The 21,822-nt window shown below is 38.1% G+C and overlaps 1 protein-coding gene across 1 annotated transcript in view; it reads right to left on the reverse strand.

Annotated features, from left to right (window-relative positions):
- The window catches only part of LOC124137378 (high-affinity choline transporter 1-like), a 100,477-nt gene extending 79,996 nt beyond the window's left edge, over positions 1-20,481 (reverse strand). Inside the window, exon 1 of the mRNA XM_046503649.2 lies at positions 20,342-20,481. The gene's annotated coding sequence lies outside the window, so the exon portion shown is untranslated. The remainder of the gene's footprint in view (positions 1-20,341) is intronic.
- Between the last annotated feature and the right edge of the window lie 1,341 nt (positions 20,482-21,822).

Below are 21,822 nucleotides of genomic sequence, written 5' to 3' on the forward strand. Positions count from 1 at the left end.
GTCTTCCCTCCATCATACTCTCCGACCTGTCTCCACGTGTAACCGAGCAGCCCCCAAGACAGAGTGTCATCAATCTCCCTCCAACACTCACAATGCAAAAATCCAAGGTGTAATTGACTTGCAGAGCATCATCACTTCAAAACAGCTTTCCTGTCGCCAATTCAGAGATTAATTATATTCTAAGACTATTACACTGCAAAAATGCACCATGATATTGAATTCTGATATTCAAGAATTCTAAATGAGATCCAATTAATTCTCCGATTTTTTTACAAGTCAGTTCTGGTTGGTTTTGTACCAGGAAAGGTGAACTAAACTAATATCCTGAGGCAAAATAATTTTAAAAGATTCACTTCCCATTTTCGAACACCAATTCAATAAATCCAATATTCAAATAAGGTTATCAAAATTTAACATGTAACTTCTATTTCAAGAAACTATTGTCATAGAATACATAGAATAGAACCAAGTTTCCATACCAAATACCAGGAAGCAATTATTAAATGTGCCTGTTTTGTCTTTTCAAATCTTACTTATAACTTTAATCTTTTCAGAATGGATGCAATAGTAGTATAGCCAACATCAATTGTAAACTTTAATACCTACAGAAACCAAATCTATAATTAACATACAGAAATAAAATGACTTTCTTTCATAACATGTCAAGCTAACCCTGGAAAATCTCTGTTTGAAATAGGACATTAATAAATTTCTGGGTTCCGTAGGTGCATGGGTAAATGATAATAATTCAAAATTGGAACACTTATGGAATAAACATCACCCTTTTAGAAAACAACAGTGCCCTTCCTGACAATTGAATCAGTTACTATAATTCTACAGGATGGGATGACTCCACGCCCTGCTACATACTCAGCCCTTCCCACCACCCCCGTCAACAGAAGACAAAGACGGGGTTAACCTGTGGACAAAGCATTCGACCTCAGAATAGAAGATCCATGGTGTGAATCCCATCACGGGACTTGAAAATTTTATGGCTGCTACATTGGTGCTCAACGTGTGGCTGAGCACGTTCATATTATATTTGAGCAAAATAAATCTCAGTACCCTACTATGTGGCCCGGGATGTGCCTTCTGTTGAAGGGGGAGTATGTAGCAGGGCGTGGAGTCATCCCACAGATAACATCCTTACCTTGTCAGTGTAGCAGGGCATGGAGACATCCCACAGATGACATCCTTACCATGTCACTTACAACAGGACCAACTCGTGTAATTCAGTACAGATGGTAATAAAAAATGTTCATTGTATACATCTTGACTTGGGACTAATATTTGTAATCTATTTGATTAATTTTAGTCACATTTTCATTCCATAACAATTGTTTACATTAACTTTGGCAAAAATTGTGAGTGAAATGGCATGCTTACTGAACCTCATTCCCTCTGATTCACTTACAACTTTCGGCATACCTTTAGAATACAGTACCACAAACTTTTCAAACACGTGACAATACCCTATGTCGTAATTTGTAGTATTTTGTTGCCAGTCACATCGGCGAAACAATGCCCTGTGACGTCAGGGGTCATCGAGTGTGCATAAGCTCCTCCCAGTGATCTATCATCTCAACACGAAATGTCATTGAATAGGCCAAGCGCTGTTGAGAGTTTTGAATATTCTTTACTGAATATAGCCTGCTGCGGTGCATTTTATAGCAAGCGCTAGTTTACGAAAGCGCTTTTATTTTTCATATATTTTTTATTTCGTTTTTCTCGTAATTCAAGTGGCTGAAAGGATTATAAATGGGGACTAATATACATATATTTTTTTTCGTTGCATTAATTTTCATTATTATGCACAAGAATGTAGCTTATTAGGGATATTATATTGGCACTGAACACATCCAAATATTGCTAGTGTTAGGGTAGGTTACCCCGAACTCTATCCTTAGCCCTTGAATCCCCTTTACGATCAATCACCCCTTTTCGATCATTAGGGTTAGGTAACCGTTTAGTGGCTATTAGATTACCCGAATTCTGTCCTTAGCCCTTGGAACCCCTTTACGATCAATCATCCCTTCACGATCATTAGGGTTCGGTAAATCTACCCATTTAGTTTCTATTATAGATTCTATAGCGGCTCCTAATATTCTTCACACAAAAACATCGAGTAAAAAGAATGAAATGTTTTTTTGTGTCAAACACTTTGGCGACTGGAAACTGTCCTGGAACATTCACACAAGCCACTTTCACCGGCTACATTTTTTCAGTACTGATTCAAAAGCGAACTCACTGTTGTGTCGTCACTAGCCACGCTCATGCCTCCCTCATTCCTTACCATTATCCACATCATCCTTACAGTGTTCCCTCCCACACTTTTCTGTAACAAAATCCACCCGACGAATAATTAAATAACATGTCATTCATGTGTACTCGCGAGTTCGACATCTGACGCCTGGAGCCGTTTTCAGTTCGCGCCATATCGGATCATTCCTTGCCACTCGGTATCTTCTAGATTATGGAAAGGGACGAGTGTGCCAAATGGCATCGGGATCATTCGTAAGTGTCGATAGACTAAAGTCACGAGACACCATGCCTACCCGTAACCTTCGTAAGGGTCCGTCACCTATTCACCCCTTTTCGTTCAGTTCCGTAACGTCGTAGGCATGACTAGGTAAATTTGCACTTTGTTTCACAGTGTGGACGTAGCTCAGTCGGTTAGCTGTCGGGCTAACAAACCGAAGGTCAGGAGTTCGCGTCCGAAGGATTCTCAAAAAAACAGGTTGCTTGTCTTTGAGACATGTGACCTACGGCAGAGACCGTCCTCATGAGAAGTTGTGGTACTGTATTCTAAAGGTGCTCCCAACTTTCGTTTACCCTGTTCCCTCGGGTCCACTTTACCACATACCGAGACAGCACCAACTCGCATATTCACAGCAAACACAATCAGATTACTGCCACTGACGACTTGAAACAAACCTTAGTTGTCAGAGAATTGATACAAATATCATAACTGACACACTTTGACTTGTTAAAAGTCATATTTGTTGTAGTTTGACAGTAACATGTCAACATCTTGTTTTGGCAATGAAAATAATCATACCGCAGGAGACTTAACGGTGACTTGTCAAACTGTTCCACATGTAAAATGTACCCTGAATATACCAAAGTGCTGTTAAAGTTTGTCAACGCTTGATTGTTCACCTGAGGTGATACAACATAACTTTTGACGGGGCACAATACACGAAATTGTACTCAAGTGCGCTCTAGGCACAAGAAAATATGACATTATGCTACCTACATTCCATATAAGGAATAACGCGGGGGGTCATCAATGGTCTCTGAGACCGCGTTGGGATGACTCTACTTGTATTTCGACTCTTGAGATGAAATTATGCAAATTTTGCAATAAGCAACATTCACTCCTTATAACATTCCATCATGAAACAGACTATAACCAAAGCTGGATCACTATATGACTTCCCCACTGATGTAGCCATCAATACAACATTTAACATTGAAAGAAGACTTTAAACACACATTCCCCACATGCAATCTTGCAATGTTTCTTTCTAATTCTCCCACCATCTGAACCTGAGTGCCAGGTTATTGATGAGGCAGTGAAGCTCCATTAAATGAGTATAAGTGGTACAAGCAGGCACGTGATGCAGAACCTGAGCATTTGAGGCTACTTTTATTATGAATACTTACAGTAAAATATGTTTATACTGAACATGCTTATAACGAACTGACGGATATAACAGGTTTTTTTTGTTCCTGCCATCTCCTGTATATATGCTTATAACGAACTACGGTTATAACGGATTAAAACTGGTTGTCCCATTGAGTTTGTTATAACTGTAGCTTACTGTATTTTATTCATGATTCATATCTGATTCAACATATTTGTATCAGTCTGGGTTCCTACAAAAACTCTAACAGAAACTGTTTATGGTGGAGTTTTCTCAGCAATCTCTTGTAGATTCAAAGCTGAACTCATGCTGGACTGTATAAACTGTCCTCATGACTCACATCCAGTGTGCAGCAGTATACATAACACTGCAGACAACGGACATAGGGAGTTATCAAAGAAGCTATAAAAACCTTATTATTCACATGATATACTCACAAATACAACCATGATATGCCCCATATGTGCATGTTATCAGACAGTTAAGTAAACCAACACATATTATCATAATAAAGGATGCATTTGCATATCGTAATTAATATGCATAAGTAATAAGTCACACCATCAAAACAAAAGCATGGATGAGTGCAGAATTATCAACTTTGTACAATCACATGAACATGCCATCTAGTCTCTGACATAACATATTTAAAAAAAAACAAAACAGTTGTTAAATTATAGTGATAAAATGTAATAAAAAGGATCCAAGAGACTTTCTTCATTTTCAGAAACTAAACAAATCTGAAGAACTATAAATGCTGTGAAATTCACAACATGTGTCAAGATTCCTATCCCCCATCACTGTCATGCAGTAATCTAGACTTGCCAAATATCATAGACTTGCATGGGCTGTATTGGCTATATTTGTTTCAGGGTCCCTCTGACAGACTAGCCCGGGAGCATCTAGTCTTAAAGTAACTGTGGTCATATTTTACTTATGATGTTGTCATTCCACAGAAGCATTTTAACTTAAAGATTTGCAGTGTACTGGTCTCTTAACTGAGCTGAACATGGTACCCATAGCCATAAAAAAATTGTATATTTTATTTTTAAAAATAATTAAAACAAATTTCTTCTCTGCAATGTTAGGAATCTGATCTGGGCGAAAGGTTTCCCTGACAATTCTGACATTGACCATCAATTTACCTCACTTGTTATGTGTGAAATAGGAAAACATGGGACAGGATATGCATTCAATTTACCTAAATTACTACAGTAAACTACGGTTATAACAAACTCAAAGGGACCACTAATTTTAGTTTGTTATAACCGTAGTTCATAATAAGCACACATATATATCATATGTACAGTAAATGGTCGGGACAAAATAAACAGTTAGTTAAAACCGTCAGTTCGTTATAAGTTTGTTCATTATAAATGTAGTTTACTGTATATTAACATGGATAACATATAAGTTGTCCATGACATGTTAGAGAAGAGTGTCCGGAAAATGCCAATCGGACATTTGCATTTTGGTCACAACTGTAGTTGCCAGAGAATAGATACATACATCATAAATGCTATACTTTGACTCATTAAAAGTCATATTTGTGGCAATGTGACTGTTCTATGTCAACATTACATTTTCGTGATCGAAATACATGTAGCGCGGAAAGTCCCTACGGTGATTGGTCAAATTGGTCAATACATAAAAATATCCTGCAAAAACTGTACCAAAGTGTTACACTTATGGTTCTTATGATTATAAATGTATATAGTAAAAGAAGCAACTAAATTGACACGATTTTGGAATATATTATTCCTGATAAGATACAGTTTGTTCCGACCATTGCATCTAAATTCTTTGAAGTTGTATCATTGGATACTTTTTGACTGAATCACCGGTAGATTGTTGTGAGAACTTGTGCACAGCTGATAGCTATTTACGGCTGAGTTAACAAGAAAATACACACGGTAATCTTAACCTCTGCATATAAAACAATGCCTTGAAGAGCAGGAAATACAATTTAAATGGAAAAGCGTCATGTCTAGCAAAGTTTTATATCAAATTTCATTTTTAATCGACCAAGTTTGTTTTACTTTTCGTTCACCTGAATTCACTGAAGGGAAAGATCTACCATGTATTTTATAGCCTACAACACTCGATAAATACATAGATCTAAAATATATGTATACAATTTCACCCTATTGGGATGTAGTTCTCTGTGCCTGTGGTGACTGATGTTGACTGAATTCTAAAATGTCCGGTTTGCACTATTTCAAATCGGACATTTTGTAGACACAATCGGACAAGTCCGGCGTACAGACCAATTTCCGGATCCCTGGTAATACCAACTTATTGTTAATAAACAGTGGCATCTTCAAGGGGCCAGTAATGGGCTGTGTTACAATGTTCCTGTGAGTAATGCAGTGTGTGCTATCACAGGGAGACACTGACCTCAGGACTTCAACGCCCACAAGCTGGAGAATTTATCCCAAGTAATGTCTAGCAACTAGACCCTCACCAATTTCCTTACTTTAATCTGTTCAGCCTTACAGGAAATCAAGACAGAATGAGTTCTTGTAGACAAACAAGTTTTAATTTTAACTAGTATCCGTCTAATTTCAGATCAGATAGAGAGCATACTTTAATTATCAAGATGTTTGCTGTGTGTGCACTGTTATTGACACACCGAATTACAAACTAAATACACATCAAGTAAAAAATAGATCATATTACATTTTTCTCCAAATTCTGAGCAGCAAAATATCAAGAATTAGTGTCATCTACAATTATAGACGTAGTGACAAGTGAGTGAGTGAGTGAGTCAAGTTTTACACTGCTTTTGGCATATTTCCAGCAATATCATGGCGGAGGACGCCAGAAAGGGGCTTCACAATTTGTACCCATGTGGAGAATTCAACCTTGGTCTTGGTGACGAGCAAACGCTTTAACCACTAGGCTTCCCCACGGCCCGTAAGTAACGACACCCGATGTTGGGAAACTAGATAACTAAAAGTAACATTTCTTTATACCCTCTAAAGGGATGACCGGTTAATATCTGGGATGAAACAGACATGAACACAAACACAGAGACAGACAGACACAAAAAATAATTCATTTTTTTATACCCTAAGGGGACGACCAGTTAATATCTGGGATGAAACAGACACAAACACAGACACACACCCAGAGACACCCACACAGAAATACACACACTAACACACACGACAATGCACACAGACATACACCCAGAGACACCCACACAGAAATACACACACTGACACACACAGCAATGCACACAGACATACACCCAGAGACACCCACACAGAAATACACACACTAACACACACAACAATGCACACAAACAAACACCCAGAGACACCCACACAGAAACCCACACAGAAATACACACACTGACACACACGGCAATGCACACAGGCATACACCCAGAGACACCCACACAGAAATACACACACTGACACACAAGACAATGCACACAGACATACACCCAGAGACACCCACACAGAAATACACACACTGACACACACGGCAATGCACACAGACATACACCCAGAGACACCCACACAGAAATACACTGTTTAGCTTCTCCTTTCAGAGATTAAAATTGTATGTTTTGAAGAACTGACTGAAAAAAATCTTTCTCAAATAAAAACATGCCCTTCACAACCACAAATCAAGTAGTCAGACCCTGACCTTCATACATAAATACAAATGTCAATGCCAGAGAATAAACAGCCTCAGTTATCTCCAAAACAAGATTCCATTGGGTGTAAAAAAAATGATATGAATGATCTCTGAAAATCTGTGATGACACCAGGTGTTCACACTAAGGGTTAGCACGTCTTGCTCCACACATGCACGTGATGAGTGAGTGAGTGAGTTGGGATTAACGTCGCTTTTAACAGTATTCCAGTTATATCACAGCGTGTCAGCTTAATGTGGGAGGAAAGCCCCAAGTGATGCAGGTCTCAGACGTTTACCACTTCGGTGAAACCCACGAGCACGGGTATGGTGCTGACAAACATAGAAAAATAATCTGGGTGAACCGGGATTCGAATCCACCATCATAGGTTTCTGGCGTGCCCAAAGGACACAACTCTGCACAGCGAATCGCGGTGCCTTAGACGACTGGGCCACCCGTGCCCCCTGCACATGATGAACTACCAAGCATTACCTTACAAGCACCGAGAGGTACTAATCACATACTAAATACATATGTACATACATATACCTCATTAAAAACAAGACTATCACAAACCTAAAAATAAACAATGATTTATTAAATTTGAAGTTCTTCAGCATATCATAAATAAAGTTATTCTGTCAAATATCCCTCATCCAGTTCCTGTCTAACCTCCCTGTCTGTAAAACTCACACAAATTGAATTGTGCAAGATGAATTTAACTATCATTTCTCTGTTACCTCTGCATTTACTAAAAGTATAAATTTTCCACATCTCTTGAAAGTATCTTAAATGTCTGCATCTGAAACAACACAATTCATTCCTCTATGCCCAAATCTTCTCTAAAACGAGCAATTTACAGGCAAATTTCTTCCACTTATCTTATCTCCCTTCTCTGGTGTAGAAGAGACGGCAAATTGGCATTAATGTAATAACTCTAGAGCCTATGTGAGTGATTCCCCTGGGGTAGATCAGTGCCATGCTATCAGGGTGGGAAATCTGGACCGCCAGAGCCTTGATTTCCCAGATGATTGATAAATCTGTTTCTTTTCAGTGTCGTTGGCAATTTTCAGACCCATCATTTATGTCTGGTGCATATTTCCAGATTAAAGGTGACATGTCTTCTGCTCAAGTGGTAAATACAGAGGTAGAATGAGCATGGTTAGGCATGGCTATAATCTGTGACTGGTGCCTTTAATCAGTGGATTTGACAGGAGAAGGATCGGCATATTGTACACAGCTGTATGATTAGGATCCCAAGTTGTGATCCAGCATCAAGAATGTTCTTTGATTGTTATCACTAAATTTATAGATACATTTTGTAATTTACAATTCACATCTGAGATTGAGGTACTGTAGTCAAAGTAATTTATTTGTTTATTAATGAGTTTGATTCAAAGTTCATATTTTAACAAAAATGTCATGACAATTAATGAAGACAAGGATGTTTTGTTTGTTTATTTGTTGTTTATCGCCGCACTCAGCAATATTCCAGCTATATGACAGCAGTCTGTAAATAATCGAGTCTGGACCAGACAATCCAGTGATTGACATCATGAACAATGGTCCATGCAATTGGGATACGAAGACATGCATCCATCAAGTCCGCGAGCCTGACCACCCGATCCCGTTAGTCGCCTCTTACAACAAGCATAGTCGCCTTTCACGGCAAAGACAAGGATGTAAGAATTCTATCCACATTAACAAGCTGCTGCCCTTCTACTTGTTACAAAGCTATACATACATGGACACAGTCAGCTACAACTGGTTGGGATTCCGGCCAACAAAAGGTCCTTAGGGACCATAAAATATTCTAGGGCAGCCTTTGAAATTCACACTAGTCTGCTAGCCCGAGTCTACTAAAAACCCAAAGATGCGAGTCATCACTGACTAGGAGCATTTGAGGTTAACATTCTGAACCAGTTCTCAATGCTTTAATTTTGCTTTAATTTAGAACTGAATAAAAGAGGACAGAAAATGTAAACATAGTAAATATTTTTGCCTTGTTCAATCAGGACTGGCTACAAACTGTGAGGACTAGTGAAATAGAGTTTCCACTAGTCCTCTGGACGAGACTTAAACCTGGACCTGTTCTTGGGTCTGGGTATGTTTGTTAGAGATAGGATACAGTGAATCCTCCACATCACACTCCTCAATGTACACCGTAGCCCGGATGCAGTGCAGGGTAAACCTTGTCTCTCAGTAACCGTGAGAGACCTAAAAAAACATTGAAACTTTATTGTTTAAATAGAGTAATTACGAAGGGTATAAAATAAATCTTAGTTTGTTTGTCTTTACCATAGCAATCATAACAACCACTGCGAGTAAATGTAAGCAACAGTTGTACACTATTAAATGCAAGTATTAAAGACAAGTCATCCACTCAAATCTACATTTGTGTTTTGTTTTATTTTTATAAATTGCTAGAATAACTGCATAGATGTACCCGTAATGTACATGTATTTTAGCTGCATACAGAGAGCGGACTGTGTCCGGGGATTTCAGAACCTTGACACGCCATCATATATTAACCAATCACAGCCTTGGTCTCACATTAGTTTGGTTACAAGGCTTGTTCGGCTTTGTAATGAACTTGCATCGATCGATAATGTGAGTAGATCAGCAAACAGACATTTCTTTCTGGAAACCAGAATATAACAACAGTTTGTTTCCATATATAGAATCTACATATATAACATCCAGTCGTAAAATAACACACTGTGCTTTGAATCATTTACAATAATATTTATGTTTATTTTTTTATGCATGCATTTTGAATCATAGCTCTACATTCATGTCCCATGCCACCGTGAAATAATTATGTTCCTTTCACCACCATCATTACGTAATGTGCTGATCATCAGCAATGAATATCTGTATATCGCTCCTTCCCAGAACACAGGGTCGGGATCTCGGACCCCGATGGCAGCGGTATATCGAGGAATCCCTGTATTTTGGAGCACTGCTTCAAAACACACATTTTTTGTCGAGAAGGGAGCCACTCAATTTAATCTTTCGCACAACAATTTTTGTTTTTCTCCAAGACATCCAGTATGTCCACAGCACAATTTGTTTTGGGTAAAAGTTATTTTATTCTGGAACTAATTATTTATGTACCAGCAACACACCCATCTCCTCCAAAAAAACAAAACACCCCAAAGAACCAAGCACTCAAACGAACAAAACACAAAACAACCACCACCCAAAAAACAACCGTAAAAAACAAAATTGTTATTCCTGTTGGTCATGGGTTGGGTAGTTACGAGACTACTTGGCGACAACTAATTGTGTGATTGAGAGTGAAGAGCACGTCTGTTGAAAATCTAAAATTTTTAGTAAGTGTGATTGAAGGCAAAATACAGGATTTATGGCACAGATGTAATAGAGGTAGAAGTTTCATAAGAATTTTGTTATTCCTGTACACAGTATCCCAGTATCCCTTGTATCCCTTGCTTGTCATGAGTGCTGGCTGTAGCGGACTGCGTGGCCATACTCTGACTCGGCTGATTGCGAGCCATCGTGTCCCGGGCTACGGATCATTGCTCATGCTTTCAGTCATCAGTTTGACTTGATTGTTTACATGGAATACTGCGGTGTCAACCCAGATTCCATCACACAGACATCACATCATCTACACACTGTAATGTTTCTTTGTCTGTTTGTTTGTTTGTTGTATAATGCAGCAATATATGACGGCGGCCTGTAAATAATCAAGTCTGGACCACAAAATCCAGTTATGTATATAGTAAGCAACGATCCACGCCGTCGGTGTCCGCGGACACGCTATCAACCAAGTCACCAAGCCTGACCACCAGATCCATTTGCTCCCCCCTAGAACCTCAGCATTGGTTGTTGGGGACCTATTCTAACCTGGAATCTCCCATGGGGGACTACTACAATGAAAAGTCAGCCATAACGAACTTGATTCTTTTCCCCAGTGAGTGGTAGTCAACAGTATTGTCCATGCAAATAATGACCAAAATTTGGACATAATCTGGTCTTGAGTCAATCATTCCCAAAAGTAAATGTATCCTGATGTTGAACGCAGCAATCTGAACCCCATAACCCTGACCTATCACCACCGAGATAATCACTGTACCTGTAGTGGCCATCTTTGGCATTTTCTCCAAATAAAAGAATTATTAAAAGGTTTTGAAGCTCATATAGTTATTGCTATGTTGATGTCTGAAACATATGTTTATAAAACATGACACATTGTTTGTCAAACTACCAAGTGTGTTAGATATTGTCAGCCTCACTCTGGCAAGTGTGGGTTCAAATCCCGGACGGGACTCAACTCCAAAAAGTACGAGAATCTGTACTTTACTAAGGAAGTGTTATCCCAAATATAACATTTGTTACTGCTATTTTGTCATAACTACTGGTACTTTGTCATATAACTACTGGTACTTTGTCATATAACTACTGCTATTTTGTCATAACTACTGCTACTTTGTCATATAACTTCTGCTACTTTGTCATATAACTACTGCTATTTTGTCATAACTACTGCTACTTTGTCATATAACTACTGCTACTTTGTAATACATGTATAACTACTGCTACTTTGTCATATAACTACTGCTACTTTGTCATATAACTACTGCTACTTTGTCATATAACTACTGCTCATTTGTCATATAACAACTGCTACTTTGTCATATAACTACTGCTACTTTGTCATATAACAACTGCTACTTTGTCATATAACTACTGCTACTTTGATTTTACTGTCTGAAACATGTGTTTACTAAACATGACACATTGCTTGTCAACTTTTGTGATACTGTCCCATGCTGGCACTTACATTTTTACCATTATGTGAGTGGCAGGTGTTATTGGTACAGCAGGACATGCTTCACCTTCTTGCAAACACTGGGTGTCATCACTGATTTTCATGATCCATTCGTATAATTTTCACTGCTCATTTGCCTTTTACACTCTATAGAATCTATTTTGATGAATAATCTGGTGTTGAAATTGTGAATTTTTAGTTCATCATGTGTGAGTGAGTGAGTTTTTAGCTTTTAGCTGTACTTGAGCCGGATCCCAGCTGGGGACACAAAGAGGTTCACACATGTACATCCAAAGCTTTGTGTGGATATAAGGCCATCCATAGTTTTTTATGTGTTTTTCATCTCCCACTTCAACCAGCAAGAGAGCGGGTGGGCAAAAATAAAATAAAAAAGCCTAAAAATAAAAAAAACGTTTTTCCCCAATTGTGTAACTTAGTTTACGACAGTTCAAAGTTTAGAACACTTGGTACTAGTCTTTTCATTAATTAATGATGCAGACTGAGTTGCTTTGCTTCGAAAACAAATTCTTAATAAATACAGCCCGAGATAGATCACACTGACCTGGAATTTTATGAGTGTATAATGGTAGGGGTATTTTTTTATCACGTAATTTTCCACAGCAGCGGGGAGCATTGAGATTAGACAACTTATTATTCATGTTGGAATGAAAAGGGCGGGCAGGAGATGGGAAACACAGAGAAAACATGGATATCCTATTCTGGAGTAAACAAGACATCCTCATTTCAACAACCACAAGGAAATGGCTGATATAAAAAAATATGAGTGAGTGAGTGAGTGAGTGAGTGAGTGAGTGAGTGAGTGAGTGAGTGAGTGAGTACACAAGAAATGGGGTTCACACATTTACATAATGACCTCTGTGCGGACATAATCTGGAACCGAAACTGAATGTTCAGTAAACAACACATCCTCATTTCAACAACCACATGCCAGTGGCTGCCCTCTACAAAACCATTTCCCTGTACAAAGAAACAAAGCTGAGCAGTATTTTGACAGTTTTCAACAGGTACCCGAGTGAGCATAACACTTTACAGATCAGCTACATCTTCAAATTAGCATTCAACATGCATTTCCGCTAATTTCAGCATTTCCGCCCAGTTGGTACAGCACCATCTGAAGTGACCAACCTCCAGTCCTGGGTGTTGCTGAAGGTCCAGCAGGTTTTGGAGGAGAGGGTCTATTTGAAATTCCTGGCAATACCCTGACTGTGGACTATGAGCCCCGAGGGAGTCTAATCGTGTTCGCCATCACACAGTAAGCCAATTGCTGCAGGGATGGCCATTAGAAGAAGATACTTCATCGGATTGTGTCTAATCACTGGGATACCCAGCAGCATGAAATGGGTCAGACGTCTGATGGAGCCATGGCAGGTTCGAGATTTGTCTAGATGTGCCGTCATCGAGGGCAACAGGCATTCAGAACAAAGTATCACCTGACAAATATTTCATAATGGAATTCCTTTTTACATTCCTGTATATAATATTCATGATGAGTTCTTCCCATTTCCAAATAAGAAAAAAGCAAACTACTTTTACATAAAAGCAAAAGTTTACACTTCATTTATATATAAAAGCAACAAAACCCTTTCATATTCATAAGAAATCTCTACTAAAAGCAGAATCCATTGTTTGTTTGTTGTTTAATGCCACACTCATCAATATTCTAGCTATATGACTGCAGTCTGTAAATAATCGTGTCTGGACCAGACAATCCAGTGATCATGAGCATTGATCTATGCGATTGAGATATGATGACATGCATCGACCAAGTCAGCGAACCTGACCAGCAGATCCCATAAATCGCCTCATACAACAAGCATAGTCGCCTTGTACGGCAAGCATGGGTTGCTGAAGACCTATTCCCGGTTCCCGGTTCCCGGGTCCAGTGTCCACTGTACAACTAGGAGATAAACATACTGTGTTTTCAATGTAGAGCTAGGTCACCTGCAGATTTAACCGCGCTAAACTGAATTTGGAACCGATTGCAGGTTTCAAATGATAAATTTAATTCGATTGAGGTTTCAAATGATAAATTTAATTAATGCTGTTTTTATACTGAGGCGACTGGCCCATTTACAAAACATACATTTTGAAATAGTGTGTTTCTCTAAAAAACAGGTAAAGTCAGGATTTAAAGGCTTTTCATTATTAGATCTTCTTTCTATGTGGGTGGGTGGGTGGGTGGGTGGGTGGGTGGGTGAGTGAGTGGGTGAGTGAGTGAGTGAGTGAGTGAGTGAGTGAGTGAGTGAGTGAGTGAGTGAGTGATGTGAGTGAGTGAGTGAGTGAGTGAGTGAGTGAGTGAGTGAGTGAGTGAGTGAGTGAGTGAGTGAGTGAGTGAGTGAGTGAGTGAGTCCTCTGTGCGGACATTATCTGGAACCGAAACTTAATGTTCAGTAAACAACACATCCTCATTTCAACAACCACATGCCAATGGCTGCCTTCTACAAAACCATTTCCCTGTACAAAGAAACAAAGCTGAGCAGTATTTTGACAGTTTTCAACAGGTACCCGAGTGAGCGTAACACTTTACAGATCAGCTACATCTTCAAATTAGCATTCAACATGCATTTCCGCTAATTTCAGCATTTCCGCACCAGTGAGTGAGTGAGAGAGAGTTGGGTTTTATGCCACTTTGAACAGTATTCCAGTTATATCACGGCGTGTCAGCTTGATGTGGGTGGAAAAACCAAAATGATGCAGGTCTCAGATGTTTACCACTTTGGTGAAACCAACGAACATGGGTGTGGTCCTGACAAACCTAGAAACATAATCGAGGTGAACCGGGATTCGAATCTCTCGAACTCTGAACAGTGTAAATTGCAGCGCTTTAGACGACTGAGCCACCCTTGCCTCTACATGGGGATGACAACAGCATCATAAATTTATACATAGTTGGATCCTGGCAAATAGATGCTGGTAAGTACAGTTGTCTAATATCATTGCAATATTCACATTCTGGAGTTAAATGATATTCATTCCCTCCACCTTTACACCACAGATTAGAACATCAATATCAGCCTCTATACCTTCATCTACATTAAGTCCTAGTAGCCTGGCTCCAAGCCATATCATATCATTTTGATATTTTATTTCAGCAAAAAGAGAAAGGTCTTTAAGATGTACACTTGTCATGTGAACTTTCAATAAATGTGTACATCTAAATCTGATGTCATGTTTCATCAGGTTTTGAGGCTATGCAGTTGCACTCAAGTATAAATTTGTGGCGCATTCAGTAGCAGGAGCTACTCTCTATTTTTATGTAAAGAAGCGAGAGGAATATTTTTTGGATTGGTTACAGATAAGCAGAAATTCAATGTTGATCAAAAAACTAATTAAAAAACATGTTAAGTTCATATGAAAGATAAACTTTCTACATACTCTGAAACGTTGTGTTCCTTATAATAAAGAAGTTGACATCCATAAATTCTCTTCCTTAACAATCTCCAACTCAATTATCAGCAGTTATAATATATGTAATATCTCCAACTCAATTATCTTTCTTTCCAAGAAATATTTGGATGCTGAAGTGTTGAAACAGAATGAGGAATATCCTATTGAAATATGTATTTCAATTATTAAACACACAGTTTGCACACTCAACATAAATATCAGGTTCAATGTATAGATGTCCCCTGTATTGTGCTACATAAGTGTTACAATGTATAGATGTCACCTGTATTGTGCTACATAAGTGTTACAATGTATAGATGTCACCTGTATTGTGCTAAATCAGTGTTACAATGTATAGATGTCACCTGTATTGTGCTACATCAGTGTTACAATGTATAGATGTCACCTGTATTGTGCTACATAAGTGTTACAATGTATAGATGTCACCTGTATTGTGCTACATCAGTGTTACAATGTATAGATGTCACCTGTATTGTGCTACATAAGTGTTACAATGTAAAGATGTCACCTGTATTGTGCTACATCAGTGTTACAATGTATAGATTTTACCTGTATTGTGCTACATAAGTGTTACAATGTATAGATTTTACCTGTATTGTGTTACATAAGTGTTACAATGTATAGATGTCCCCTGTATTGTGCTACATAAGTGTTACAATGTATAGATGTCACCTGTATTGTGCTACATCAGTGTTACAATGTATAGATGTCACCTGTATTGTGCTACATCAGTGTTACAATGTATAGATGTCACCTGTATTGTGCTACATCAGTTGTGTTACATAAGTGTAACAATGTATAGATGTCACCTGTATTGTGTTACATCAGTGTTACAATGTATAGATGTCACCTGCATTGTGCTACATAAGTGCTACAATGTATAGATGTCCCCTGTATTGTGCTACATCAGTGTTACAATGTATAGATGTCACCTGTATTGTGTTACATCAGTGGTGTGGCATATTAATAGTTTAACTTGTCAGAAACAGATGTAATTCTAAGAAATGAAATCGCCCATGACCTAGGCAGAAATCTACTACTTTTGTAGAACAACTCAATTATCTTTCTTTCTTCTAAAATAGTCTCTCTTGTAAGGAACTAAATATCAGGTAAGAATGATAAAAAAAGAAATATGTGGATGCTGAAGTGTTGAAACAGAATGAGGAATATCCTATTGAAATATGTATTTCAATTATTAAACACACAGTTTGCACACTCAACATAAATATCAAATTTGCTTTGAAATACATACACATACAAATTAACACTATCTTTACTATTATCACACTATCTTGTATATGAAAATAGGGCCTTAGTGATACATGTTTTATATCTAAGTGATGTAAAATCTTTCATTTGTAGCAAACACACACTAATTTTCCAGGACAATCACTGCAATAAACAGGTCGTCACAATACACTACCTCCCGATATGATGTGTTGCTATACATGGGATCACCTTTTTACTGACACCTGGTGTCATCACTATTTAATATTGATACATAAACATGTTTATGACAGTTAGAATCATAAAATGGACTCTGCTTTTAGTAGAGATTTATTACGATTAAGGAAAGGGTTTTGTCGTTTTTATTTATTTGATATACAACTTTAATATCTTCCCATGTCAGATCTTGGTGTATGTGTACATATGTAGCCACATCGGCCATGTCCACCTACTACCACTATTTCAAAATGTGGCATTACATATATTGTGCTACATAAGTGTTACAATGTATAGATGTCCCCTGTATTGTGCTACACCAGTGTTACAATGTATAGATGTCACCTGTATTGTGCTACATCAGTGTTACAATGTATGGATGTCACCTGTATTGTGTTACATCAGTGTTACAATGTATAGATGTCACCTGTATTGTGCTACATCAGTGTTACAATGTATAGATTTTACCTGTATTGTGCTAAATCAGTGTTACAATGTATAGATGTCACCTGTATTGTGCTACATAAGTGTTACAATGTATAGATGTCACCTGTATTGTGTTACATAAGTGTTACAATGTATAGATGTCACCTGTATTGTGTTACATCAGTGTTACAATGTATAGATGTCACCTGTATTGTGCTACATCAGTGTTACAATGTATAGATTTTACCTGTATTGTGCTACATAAGTGTTACAATGTATAGATTTTACCTGTATTGTGCTACATAAGTGTTACAATGTATAGATGTCACCTGTATTGTGTTACATAAGTGTTACAATGTATAGATGTCACCTGTATTGTGTTACATCAGTGTTACAATGTATAGATGTCACCTGTATTGTGTTACATCAGTGTTACAATGTATAGATGTCACCTGTATTGTGTTACATCAGTGTTACAATGTATAGATGTCACCTGTATTGTGTTACATCAGTGTTACAATGTATAGATGTCACCTGTATTGTGCTACATAAGTGTTACAATGTATAGATGTCACCTGTATTGTGCTACATCAGTGTTACAATGTATAGATGTCACCTGTATTGTGCTACATCAGTGTTACAATGTATAGATGTCACCTGTATTGTGCTACATAAGTGTTACAATGTATAGATGTCACCTGTATTGTGTTACATAAGTGTTACAATGTATAGATGTCACCTGTATTGTGCTACATCAGTGTTACAATGTATAGATGTCACCTGTATTGTGCTACATAAGTGTAACAATGTATAGATGTCACCTGTATTGTGCTACATAAGTGTTACAATGTATAGATGTCACCTGTATTGTGCTACATAAGTGTTACAATGTATAGATGTCACCTGTATTGTGCTACATAAGTGTTACAATGTATAGATGTCACCTGTATTGTGCTACATCAGTGTTACAATGTATAGATTTTACCTGTATTGTGCTACATCAGTGTTACAATGTATAGATGTCACCTGTATTGTGTTACATAAGTGTTACAATGTATAGATGTCACCTGTATTGTGCTACATAAGTGCTACAATGTATAGATGTCACCTGCATTGTGCTACATAAGTGTTACAATGTATAGATGTCACCTGTATTGTGCTACATCAGTGTTACAATGTATAGATGTCACCTGTATTGTGCTACAAAAGTGTTACAATGTATAGATGTCACCTGTATTGTGTTACATCAGTGGTGTGGCATATTAATAGTTTAACTTGTCAGAAACAGATGTAATTCTAAGAAATGAAATCGCCCATGACCTAGGCAGAAATCTACTACTTTTGTAGAACAAACATGGACCATAATTAATTGATTACAATATCAATATCTCATTGATCTATACACATGAGTACTGACATGAACTCACAATACATAAATTATCAACGTTTCTAAATATAGATAATAATTGGATTACTGCCAGAAAACATAAACTTATATTGATGTAGAATATCATCCGTCGTAATATCCTTATCACTGAACTGTCAATATTTGTGAGCATATATGTTTAATACATGGTATTCAGCATTAAAACGAAGACAAACAAAAAACACATGTAATCATTATATAGTTACAAGCAAAGATAACCTAAAATATACGACAAAGTCAACAACTTTGCAACTAGATTGATCTGTCACAATGGTGTAGGTGGAATTATCGGGAATGGGGTTGTGTGTTGGCTTGTGGGTGTGTGTGTTGGTCTGTGGGTGTGTGTTGGTCTGTGGGTGGGTGTTGGTCTGTGGGTGGGTGTTGGTCTGTGGGTGGGTGTTGGTCTGTGGGTGTTGGTCTGTGTGTGTGTGTTGGCTTGTGGGTGGGTGTTGGCTTGTGGGTGGGTGTTGGTCTGTGGGTGTATGTTGGCTTGTGGGTGGGTGTTGGTCTGTGTGTGTTGGCTTGTGTGTGTGTGTTGGCTTGTGGGTGGGTGTTGGCTTGTAGGTGTGTGTGTTGGCTTGTGGGTGTATGTTGGCTTGTGGGTGTGTGTTGGTCTGTGGGTGTTGGTATGTGTGTGTGTGTGTTGGCTTGTGGGTGGGTGTTGGCTTGTGGTTGGGTATGTTGGTCTGTGTGGGTGTGTGTGTGGGTGTGATTGTTGGTCTCTGTGGGTGTGTGTGTGGGTGTGATTGTTGGTCTCTGTGGGTGTGTGTTGGTCTCTGGGTGGGTGTTGGCTTGTGTGTGTGTGTTGGCTTGTGGGTGGGTGTGTTGGTCTGTGTGGGTGTTGGCTTGTGTGGGTGTGTTTTTTTCTCTGTGTGTGTGTTGGTCTGTGGGGGAGTATGTTGGCTTGTGTGGGTGGGTGCTGGCCTATGAGGGATGTCCAACCACTACTGGATGTAAGTAAACATCTCCCCACACTCGCACACACAATAACCAAACCATCTACCACATTGTGCAAAAATTGTACCTGCGCTTTGGAATACAGAAGAGAACTAGAGAGATATGCTTTTATATTATATTAAAATCCAACATTGATTAGATAGGAAAGAAGAAATTTCATTCACTCTATGTTATTCCACATTTTTATATATCAAACAGTAAGTAAGTATCATTAAACATTTGACATCATCATCAACAAATTCTGAAACTAACTTAAAATACTAATTCACTGAATTAACTTCCAAACAAATCAAATTCTAGCAATACAACTTGAATCCTGAAATAACAAAGCTGAAACGGCAATGCAACAAGTGGAACTAAATTTCAGTGAAAATATTTCAAGATGGCTGACCACATCTGATGCAGACACAAACACAAACAATGAAACTAATCTACCGTCTTCAAACCGTACAGGATAAAAAAGAAATTGAAATCAAAGACAACAAATTCAATAACGACATAAATTCAATAAGCCATCATGGATTTGAAGTCATGTAGGCACTAAAGCTTTCTAGAAAGTGAACTGGACCTACCTCATAAAAGTGGGAAACAAGTTGGTTGAGAAACTTGATGTTTATAGCATGGGAGAATCAATGGAAATTTCCTTACTCCAAGTAGCGTGCTTTTGGCTGGATCAATGGTGTTCAAGAAATGAATGGGGCTCGTCCCTACTCGTTACCTCCACAGGAACGGAGGGAGGGAGAACATTAATGAATCTACGTCAAGCTGTAAGGACCTCCCCACCTGACCCTGCCATTGGTCGATTGAAACTTGGAAAATGAACCAATCAGAATTAAGACGCCAACGTAAACTTGCACAAGTCTAAAAACTCTCCCCATCCTCCAATTTATCACCGGAATTTGCCCAGCAAGGGCACACTCCTTCCCCCCTTGCTTGCGTCACACGATCGACTTCTTCCCACATGAAATTTGATTCAGGTCTGTTCGATAAGCGTTTTCTATAAATGTATCAATTATTTATTGGTTGTATCCCAAGTCATGCGAAAATTCAATTCAGACTTTGACTCAAATCATTTAGTACACAGACCATGATAATTGTTAAAGATAGAACTGTAATGCTGTAATGTCTCCTTCAGCAAAATAACTTAATTGATTCATCATGACAAAACATATTTTAAGAAACTCAATGATCGATAAATGTGACTAGGAAACATTACCTACTACAGCTTGTTTCATCCATGGCACTCATGTATCAATACTACCATTCCAGTGCCTCTTCGGTGAGCTACTATATGCAGTGGAAATACATTATGGAAAGTTACTTTCATTGAACTATTCCTTTTCCTCAATGTTAGTAGTTAACTACCAAAATATTGAGACTTCTAAAATATAGTTTACTACAATTTTATAAAAAATACCCTCAATACTTCAAATGCTTATCTTTCTTGTCATATGTCAACTTCTTGGACAGTGAGTTTAATAAACAATTTCCATTAGGTATTTATAGTACAAACTGCACTCCTAGAAACAATAAAATGTTACATAATTAGTATAATCAAATGTTCTGCTCTATGCACATGTAAAATTATATCTAAATAAACATCCCACACTCTTAAAAAAACCAAGCTTGCAGCATTATTCCTTGAAACTGTCAATGGCGCACCGTCATAATGGTACAAACATCATTAAAATGGGAGGTGAAGTGTGTAGAATGAAACATGAGCTGTGTGTGGAACTTGGGACTGCATAAACATGGTGTACACTGGTCATAATTGAATAGAGACATAATACTCTGTCAATGTCATTAACTAGACTGGCAAATCAATGCAATTAAAGACTGTTGGCAACAGGCATGTTGGGTGAAGTCAGCCTTCTGGCGCTGCGCCCACATTGGAGTCAGGATTGTCATTGGCTTAGGGGATTTGCCAGATGATTTGGCCAATTGACGTCTTTCAATTCTAATAAAGACTTGATGGTGTGGAACTGATAAACTTTAGAACAAAGCCAATCTGATCATTAGTTATTTCATAACATTGTGTTTAGTGTGGCTGTGG

This window comes from Haliotis rufescens, unplaced genomic scaffold (genome assembly GCF_023055435.1).
Source record: "Haliotis rufescens isolate VD_foot unplaced genomic scaffold, xgHalRufe1.0.p SCAF_80, whole genome shotgun sequence".
Classification (NCBI taxonomy): domain Eukaryota; kingdom Metazoa; phylum Mollusca; class Gastropoda; order Lepetellida; family Haliotidae; genus Haliotis; species Haliotis rufescens.